Below are 10,219 nucleotides of genomic sequence, written 5' to 3' on the forward strand. Positions count from 1 at the left end.
TGTGACTTGTTGCTGTGTGTACCTCTTCAACATTGCTGGGTGCCACAGATGGAACTGCTTCTACTGAAATAATGTCACTTGTTGCTGTCTGCACCTGCGCAACATTGCTGGGTGCCACTAATGGAACTGCTTCTGCTGAGAAATGTGACTTGTTGCTGGGTGTACCTGCTCAACTTTACTGGGTGCCACTGATGGACTACTTCTACTGAAAAGATGTCACCTGTTGGTGTCTTTTTTGTATAAACTAATCATTGAAAGCATTTTATGTGAACATTTGTATAAACTGATTTTTTGTGTATTGTGTGAACTCTACAGTCACATGTATGAAAAGAAGTTGTATTGCTTACTGTATTTCATATATTAGGTTATTGAAAGGTCAGTGCAAAGCCAAAATTTTAACTAATTATGTGATATTTAGGTATTAATATTATCTTTTATTTTTATCTGTATTTTTGTGGACGAATTTGGTAGTATTTTCACCACCAATGCTGGCAAAAATACCATCAAATTCTGGCCTGTGGAGGAGAGGCATATGAAAGGTGGCTGCACTGAGCCACTGCGCCAGAGATTGCGCCAAAGAGTATTATTCTGCCACCTCCACAGTGCTTGTCGAGAGCTCGTGGTAGTCAGTGCTTGTCGAGAGCTCGTAGTAGTCAGTGCCTGTCGAGGACTCGGGGTAGTCTGTGCTGAGATGTTGTAGTGAGGAGTGTTTGTTAAGATGTGCTAGTAGGCTGTGCTTGCTGAGATGTGATACTGAAGAGTCTTGTTGAGATGTGGTAGTAGAGAGTCGGTGTGGAGATATATTGTAAGGATTAGAGTGATTTTCATCAATATAAATGAGGTAACAAACACCGTTTCTTTTTTTTCATTATTTCAGTGTCCTAAATAATGCGTCATTACAGGTTCAGTCAACAAAGCATCTGGCGTTTGTTCTTGTATTAGAGTGTAATTCTGCTTTCCTTGAGCAATTATAGTATTTCTAATTTTCTTTTATCACGTCAGTATAATTGGTATTTAAAAATTCTTGTCTTGTTGGAGAAGAACCGTGCCAGATGTGTACGTTGAGTCACACTCCCACACACAGAACAATTACACTTGTGCTTTGGTTTAGTAGGTTTTATAGTTGCTGGGGACTTAATTAATTAACTGCGTTAACGAAAATTTTCTTTCATTGTTTGTTGTTATTCTATGCAGTCAGATTGCGTACAAAAACTAGTCAGGGCCAACCGATTACGAGACACAGTGTAATCGGACATACAGCTACAGTAACTAAAAATATTTTCAATCCTAATTAATTAAGCCCCCATGCAAAGTATTTGTATGGAGCGTAGCCATGTATGGAAGTGAAACATGGACGATAACTAGTTTGGACAAGAAGAGAATAGAAGCTTTCGAAATGTGGTGCTACAGAAGAATACTGAAGATTAGATGGGTAGATCACATAACTAATGAGGAGGTATTGAATAGAATTGGGGAGAAGAGGAGTTTGTGGCACAACTTGACACGAAGAAGGGAGGTAGGACATGTTCTGAGGCATCAAGGGATCACCAATATAGTATTGGAGGGCAGCATGGAGGGTAAAAATCGTAGAGGGAGACCAAGAGATGAATACACTAAGCAGATTCAGAAGGATGTAGGTTGCAGTAGGTACTGGGAGATGATGAAGCTTGCACAGGATAGAGTAGCATGGAGAGCTGCATCAATCCAGTCTCAGGACTGAAGACCACAACTACAACAGTAAGTGACAATACTTCACTCTGATAAATTTACAATGATGTGTCGCAAGGAAATGGCGACGGACAAATAAGAAGTCTCTTCAGTATATACAATTACTAATACAGGACAGGTAATAGAGTTCTTAAGTCGCTGCGGTAGAATTCGCAGAACGGCTGGTCTTCAACTGGGCCGCTGCCAGGGGCGCGGTGTCCTCTTCACAGCCCTCTACACTTAAACGTTGTGCCGGCGCACGACTTTATGCCAGAACAATGACCATCAAAACTATGTTCTACATGACAGTTACATCTTGGGAAGTACTTCTTACCTACAAGTCAGAAATGTTTTCACCCATTAGCATGCTTCGCAATTTCCAGGGCAGAACTTTATCTCATTTTAATGTCTTTTCGCCAAGAAGATAGTAGAAACATGTTGTCTTCTGGCAGCCGCAAAAAAGCTGGAGTCCATTTTATAACATCCCGAAAGATAAAAAGTAAAAGAAATAGTTTCTTTGAAGATGAGGTACAGTAAAATTTCTACTTCACAACGTTTTGGCTCCAACGACTTACATTTAAGAGCGGTTCATTTTCACTGTTTAATTGGTCTTGCACTCAAGTACAGCATATGAAAATGTAGTTGGATTTCTCATCATGAAACCAGTAGAAATAGATTCTTTTTCGTTTCTGAAAACTTCTGGTGCCCATTTCGCACACATCTGAAAAATAAAGAATTGGTGAACTATGGTTTACAGATTTAGCACAACCACATGGTTTCACTCAACTATCTGGTACAAAACGGTACTCCCTTGGATAATGTGGCATCCCTCTCTTCTTCTGAGACTTGCAGTCTGATAGAGGGTGCTGTACAAGCTGCAGCTGACATTTTTTTCATATAATCTCTAGAAAAATTATGTTTTCCCGTTACAAATAATGTGCAATCAATTTGGCACACATCTGAAACATACAGTAATGAAGATCTTAACTTCTGGTATATGAGCGATACCAATGGTATTTGCTTGGAATTTGTATGTTACAAAGTATTCGTAACCACATTTCCTTCTATGGCGCAGCATGGTATGGGTATTTTCAACAGTTTTAGATGGCATTATGATCAGTTATTGTCAAGATACGGGTTTATTTTTTTATCCATTTACTGCGTACTATTTAGTATCGATCTGAAACATAAGCACGGATAAGATAAGATTTACGTGATAACTAGGAAACTATGTTCTACATGACATTTAACTCCTGCGAAGTAGTTCCTTCCGACAAGTCAGAAACATCTTTATTTATTATTATGCTTCGCATTGTGCTGGGTAGTATTTTATCTGGTTGAAAAGCCTTTTCAGTTAACAAGACAGCAGAAACGTATTCTTCAGACATTCGCAAAAACGGTGGAGTGCAGTTAGCACACTCCGAAATATAAAAGGTGAATAAATTTAATTTTTTTAAAGATAATGCACTTAAAGAGTTTCCTTTTTATAGATTTTTGTGTCAACGCACCTCTTACATTCTGGAGCACTTCATTTTCACTGTTTAATGTGTCTTGTCCTATGAGAGTATCACGAAAGAAAATCTAGATGCATATTTCATTATGAATGCAGCAGAACTAGCTTCTTTTGCACTTCTCAAACCTTCTGGTGTCCCTTTCGTACTGTAGGGAAGCAGCCTACTCACGCCATAATAAATTCACATCAGTGTGCCAGCCTAGTCCGCTGTAACTAGCTCTGACGTCATAAATGTTGCGCAATACTTTAAAAATCAAGTAAATAACCTGAAACGGTTCTAGCATGTCAGGAGTAATACTAAATCAATATGTGTTGAATATGAGTTCAGTAACTTTAACCATTTTCGAAATTTGGATGTTTCCCTGTAAAAATCATTGGCGCAACAGAAAAGAGCTAGAGACTTAAAAATTTATATTTAGATTCCTTTTTCATAATTATTTAATAGAAACAGTCTTCTGGATCTCACAAATTCAGATTTTAGTTGAAATTCATGATTTTCTGGTTTTTGTCTTAAAAATAAAGGAAGCAAGATAGATTAAGTAGGCTAATAAATAAGGCTAGGATGTTTAAATTTAAGTAGAATGGAGATCCGCTATAATCATAAAGATGTGAGAAGTTTCAATTGAATAACTATAAAACTATAGCGATAGCGTATCTCCAAAGGGCAGGTTCAGAGCTCGTCTACTGCGTGTAGAGTAATTAAATTAATTCTCTCGCCCAAAATAATTGACTTAGCCACGTCAGATTTTTATTACGATTACGTACCTGTGTGCTTATTGCACATTTAAATTGAGAGCTTCATCGGCCATCAGCAAAGGAAGCAATGATTTATTCAATAACTTAAAGTGGTGCATTACTAGCCCAGCGGCTAGTCGGGAGAGCCGATTTGATCAGGCGTTCCCTTAGCCGTCCGCACCGCGGCTTTATATATACGAACGCTGCGCGAGGAAGTAAGGCCCCAGTTCTCTCCAGACGCTGAATAGCACACCATCTGTGTCGGGAGTCGCGTCGCGCCGGTATCATTGCTATAAACAGCCTCGGATGCCGTATTAAGTTACTCGGGATACGCGTAACCATTAAATCATTTTCGAGAGGAGTGTTAATTCTGGGATGACTTTAATTATCTATCTTCAGTTTTCGTATGTCGTATTTTCACGTGCCGTCGCGGGACAGACATTCTACCATTATTTTAGCGGGGCGTTTGATGAACCTAATCATCAAATTATGGCGAGCATTCACTTAAACATTTAATTTGGACAGTTATAGTTGCATCAGCGCATTAGTCTCTGAACTGCTCTGTTAGTCAGATTGTGTGGATTCTTTTTTTTTTTTTTTTCATCTGTGACTTTCAGAATATAGAGAACGTTTTTTCCACTATCGTTTTTGTTTATGAATCCCAGACAATCTCCTAACTCCTCAGAGCTTTAAGCTGTAGCCATAAGAGTATTCCTCAGATGAAGTGGACACTAGGAATTCTAATTACAGATAGTTCAGTATAACCATCTGGTCGTGCTAAACCTGTAGTTACTAATTTAAGAGTTATTCTATTTTTCAGATGCTTGCGACATGGACGCCAGAAGATTTTCGAAACGCAAAATAAGCTATTTCTGCTGGTTTAATGATGAAACATGAAGCTAAGTGATACAATAACACTACAAGACAAATTAAACAGCGAAAATGAACAGTGACACTTCTTTATTTAAGTTTTTACTTGCTTGCACTGAAATAACCGAGAAGGTGAAATTTCTACATTATTTAATTCTGAAACTGCTGAGTGAAACTGAAAGCAAATGAACCTGCTTAAACTGATGAGTGAAACTGAACGTACTGTCACTTCGCTTGTCTTATCGTTTCATATCTGACCTACAGAATTATTCCTGACAAACACAACTCAAACACAATCTGACTGCTCAAATAATTAACACAAAAGAATGGCCCTGAATGAGAAGAAATCCGAACAATAACCTATACATTTCATAAGACACTTACGTCGTAACACATTTTCATTACACGAATTACAGCTATACAGCAAGCACCAATACAGCAAGATAAATAAAAGATTCTAGCTACTGTAGGCTGTAACTACTAATAGACATGTGGTTAGCAAAGGAAAGATTTTGTTGCAGAGCAAACAATGTATTTAGCAAATTTTATCTTAATGTGACATCCATTGCAAAAAATTATATAATCGTCGGTGACACCCAGTTAAAAAATATTAATAATAATAATAAACCCTGTGGAGGCCTGGGAAAAGAATAGGCCTCCGGTATGTTCTGCCAGTCGTAAAAGGCGACGAAAAGAACAAACCACTAATAGGGCTAACCCCCCTTTTAGTGTAATTAGCTGGTTCAGGACAGAACTAATGAAGCCTCGGACAAGCGCTGTCATGGTCGGGGATGGCGCTTGAACCCCATGCCCATCCACAATGGTAAATGATTTAAATCCAAATAGAGGTGTTTTGCAGGATATGCTTCCTGCAACCACCCTAGAAGGAAAACAAAGACAAAGGATTAGATGGTCAGATGAAGTTAACTGACACCTCATGTTCTGTTATTACCATGCAACAAACTTAGGAACCAACACAACTGGATACAGATCACAAGTATACACAATATTTATTACCAGATACCCAGAATTAAAATTTTTAACAGAACAATGACTAGCTGATCATATCTGTGTAATAATCAAAAATAACAGGATACCCCAGTCAGAATTAGAAAACATCAAACAACAAGTACAAGAAATACTGGAACAAAATAATGTGCAATCAGAAGAAGAAGAAAATACAGTAATGGACTCAAACATCCCAGAGCAAACAAACAAAGAACAACACACATCAATTAAACAATCAGAGGAAAAAGAAGCCTTAAGACAGCCACCAGAAGAAGCACAAATAGAACAGGATGTGACACACATGTTAGATATAGAAGAAAAACTTCAGCTGAAATATATAGAATACAAAGACACAAATACAGACATTAGACCATTCTTGCATAGACCACCAAATAACCCACAAGTCGAAACAACAATAACAACTATCAACACAATCATACACAACAAAATAAATGAAAATACAACTATGCAAGAGTTGGAACTACTGGTTTATATAGAAGCACTCACTACACTAAATATACACACTAGGCAGAGATCAGAACCACCCAACACACAGAAGAAACCCACAAAACCAGCATGGCAACACAGGCTACAGATCAGAATAGAAAAACTGAGAAAAGACATTGGACAGCTAACACAATTGATAAGAAATGAAATATCAGACAAAAAACGAAAAGGTTAGGTAAAATCTCACAAAAAAAGAGATAGAGCAATTAGATGAAAAGAAGCAGAAATTACAAGCATTGGCCAAACGACTTGGAAGATACAAAAAAAGAGAAAATAGAGGGAAACAAAACCATATATTCAACACAAACCAAAAAAAAATTTTACCAGACAATAGATAACACACACACATTAAAATAGACAATCCACCAAACATAACAGACATGGAACACTTCTGGAGCAACATATGGTCAAACCCGGTACAACATAACAGGCATGCATGGTGGATACAAGCAGAAACAGACACATACAAGATGATACCACAAATGCCTGAAGTGATAATTTTGCAACATGAAGTCACCTGAGCAGTTAATTCTACTCATAATTGGAAAGCCCCTGGAAAAGATAAAATAGCAAATTTCTGGCTAAAGAAGTTCACCTCAACACATTCACATCTAACTAAATTATTTAACAGTTACATTTCAGACCCATACACATTCCCTGATACACTTACACATGGAATAACTTATCTGAAACCTAAAGATCAAGCAGACACAGCAAACCCAGCTAAATATCACCCCATAACTTGCGTACCAACAATATACAAAATATTAACTTCAGTCATTACATAGAAATTAATGACACATACAACATAGAAAAAAATTATAAATGAAGAACAAAAACGCTGTTGCAAAGGAGCACGAGGATGTAAAGAGCAACTGATAATAGATGCAGAGGTGACATATCAAGCTAAAACTAAACAAAGATCGCTACACTATGCATACATTGATTACCAAAAAGCTTTTAATAGTGTACCCCACTCATGGTTACTACAAATATTGGAAATATACGAAGTAGATCCTAAATTGATACAGTTCCTAAACATAGTAATGAAAAATTGGAAATCCACACTTAATATCCAAACAAATTCAAATAATATCACATCACAGCCGATACAGATTAAGAGTGGAATATACCAAGGAGACTGACTAAGTCCTTTCAGGTTCTGAATTGCTCTGAACCCACTGTCCAACACGCTAAATAATACAAATTATGGATACAATATTACTGGAACATACCAACACAAAATCACACACTTGCTATACATGGATGATCTAAAACTACTGGCAGCAACAAATCAACAACTCAACCAATTACTAAAGATAACAGAAGTATTCAGCAATGATATAAATATGGCTTTTGGAACAGACAAATGTAAGAAAAATAGCATAGTCAAGGGAAAACATACTAAACAAGAAGATTACATATTGGATAACCACAGCGACTGCATAGAAACGATGGAAAAAAACAGATGCCTATAAATATCTAGGATACAGACAAAAAATAGGAATAGATAATACAAATATTAAAGAAGAACTAAAAGAAAAATATAGACAAAGACTAACAAAAATACTGGAAACAGAATTGACAGCAAGAAACAAGACAAAAGCTGTAAATACTTATGCTATACCAATATTGACCTACTCATTTGGAGTAGTGAAATGGAGTAACACAGACCTAGAAGCACTCAATACACTTACATGATCACAATGCCACAAATATAGAATACATCACATACATTCAGCAACTGAAAGATTCACATTAAGCAGAAAGGAAGGAGGAAGGGGATTTATCGACATAAAAACCCTACATTATGGACAGGTAGAGAATTTAAAAAAATTCTTTATAGAACGAGCAGAAACTAGCAAAATACACCAAATAATCACTCGTATAAATACATTGGCTACACCACTGCAATTTCATAACCACTTCTACAACCCTTTATATCACATAACATCAACAGATACAAAGAAAGTAAATTGGAAAAAGAAAACACTACATGGCAAGCACCATATCATCTAACACAGCCGCACATCGATCAAGACACATCCAACACATGGCTAAGAAAAGGCAATATATACAGTGAGATGGAAGGATTCATGATTGCAATACAGGATCAAACAATAAACACCAGATACTACAATAAGCATATTATTAAAGATCCCAATACCACAACAGATAAATGCAGACTTTGCAAACAACAAATAGAAACAGTATATCACATCACAAGTGGATGTACAATACTAGCCAATACAGAATACCCCAGAAGACATGGCAATGTAGCAAAAATAATACATCAACAGCTTGCCTTACAACATAAACTAATAAAACAACACGTTCCCACATACAAGTATGCACCACAAAGTGTACTGGAGAATGATGAATACAAATTATACTGGAACAGAACCATTATAACAGATAAAACACCACCACATAACAAATCTGACATCATACTCAGCAATAAAAAGAAGAAATTAACACAACTAATCGAAATATCCATATCCAATACAACAAATATACAGAAGAAAACAGGAGAAAAACAGGCTGAGGAAGTCAAGGACATATGGCATCAGGATAAAGTTGACATTATACCAATTATACTATCAACTACAGGAGTCATACCACACAATATCCACCAGTACCGCAACGCAATACAGCTACATCCAAACATATATGTACAACTACAGAAATCTGTAATTATTGATACATGTTCAATTACCCGAAAGTTTCTAAATGCAATGTAACATATACCGTACAGTTAAAAGGAAGTCACGCTTGATCAAGGTCCGTGTCACTTTCCATTTTCAACCAGACATAACGTCTGAGAAAGGAAAGAATAATAACAATAATAATCGTTAATAATTTTAAATCTCTATGACGGACACGCTGGCGCTAACACTTCAGACCTCTAACCTCCATTACTGCTAACTATAAACTTCGAACGTCCATCATTGCTGGCTGTTCACCTCCAACAACGAGTCCAACCAGCCACACAGGATCTGTTACAGAGTGCACACAGAGCTGTAAGAGTTATTAACGCAATCTATCTCGCTGCCGACATACACATATATAAACAGGCTACTTACAACTGCACTTAAAGATGAGTCGTACATTGACCCAAAAAGCTATAAAGTAGAATCTCTTTCTGTGCCTGACCCACATAAACATTAGCTTATTCTTCTCTTGAATTTTCTAATGTTCCAAACTGCATTCAAGCTTGTTGGTGAATGGAAGGAGAAACTGCACTTAAAGATGAGTCGTACATTGACCCAAAAACCTATAAAGTAGAATCTCTTTCTGTGCCTGACCAACAAAAACATTAGTTTATTCTTCTCTTGAATTTTCTAATGTTCCAAACTGCATTCAAGCTTTTTGGTGAATGCAAGGAGAATAGGTTTCTGCTGTCTTGTTGACAGAAAATGAATTTAAATCTGGTAAAATACTACCGACCGCAATTCAAAGTGTGTTAATGGCTGAAAATATTTCACACTCGTATTTAAGTCCCACATTGCAAGAATTAAGTGTGATGTAGAACATAGTTTTGACGATCATCATGAAAAAACTCTCGACGCATATGTTTCAGAGGGATACTAAATTGTCTGCAGGAGATACAAGATCTTTTAACCGATCAAAAACTCATCTAAAACTCTTCACAATACCTCTTACCATGCTGCGCGGTCGACGGAAATGTGGAAATAAATCGTACTCATAGGTAAGTCACAGTTTGTAACACAAAGATAACAAGAAAAAGCCACTGGTAATTCTCGTCTATAAGAAATTAATTTCTTAATTTTTTTTATTTTTTAGATGTGTGCTGAATTTACTGCATAATATTTGTAACAAGAAAACACGATATTTCAGCAGATTTTTTGAATGCCTGTA

Source organism: Schistocerca piceifrons, chromosome 2 (assembly GCF_021461385.2).
Source record: "Schistocerca piceifrons isolate TAMUIC-IGC-003096 chromosome 2, iqSchPice1.1, whole genome shotgun sequence".
NCBI classification, from domain to species: domain Eukaryota; kingdom Metazoa; phylum Arthropoda; class Insecta; order Orthoptera; family Acrididae; genus Schistocerca; species Schistocerca piceifrons.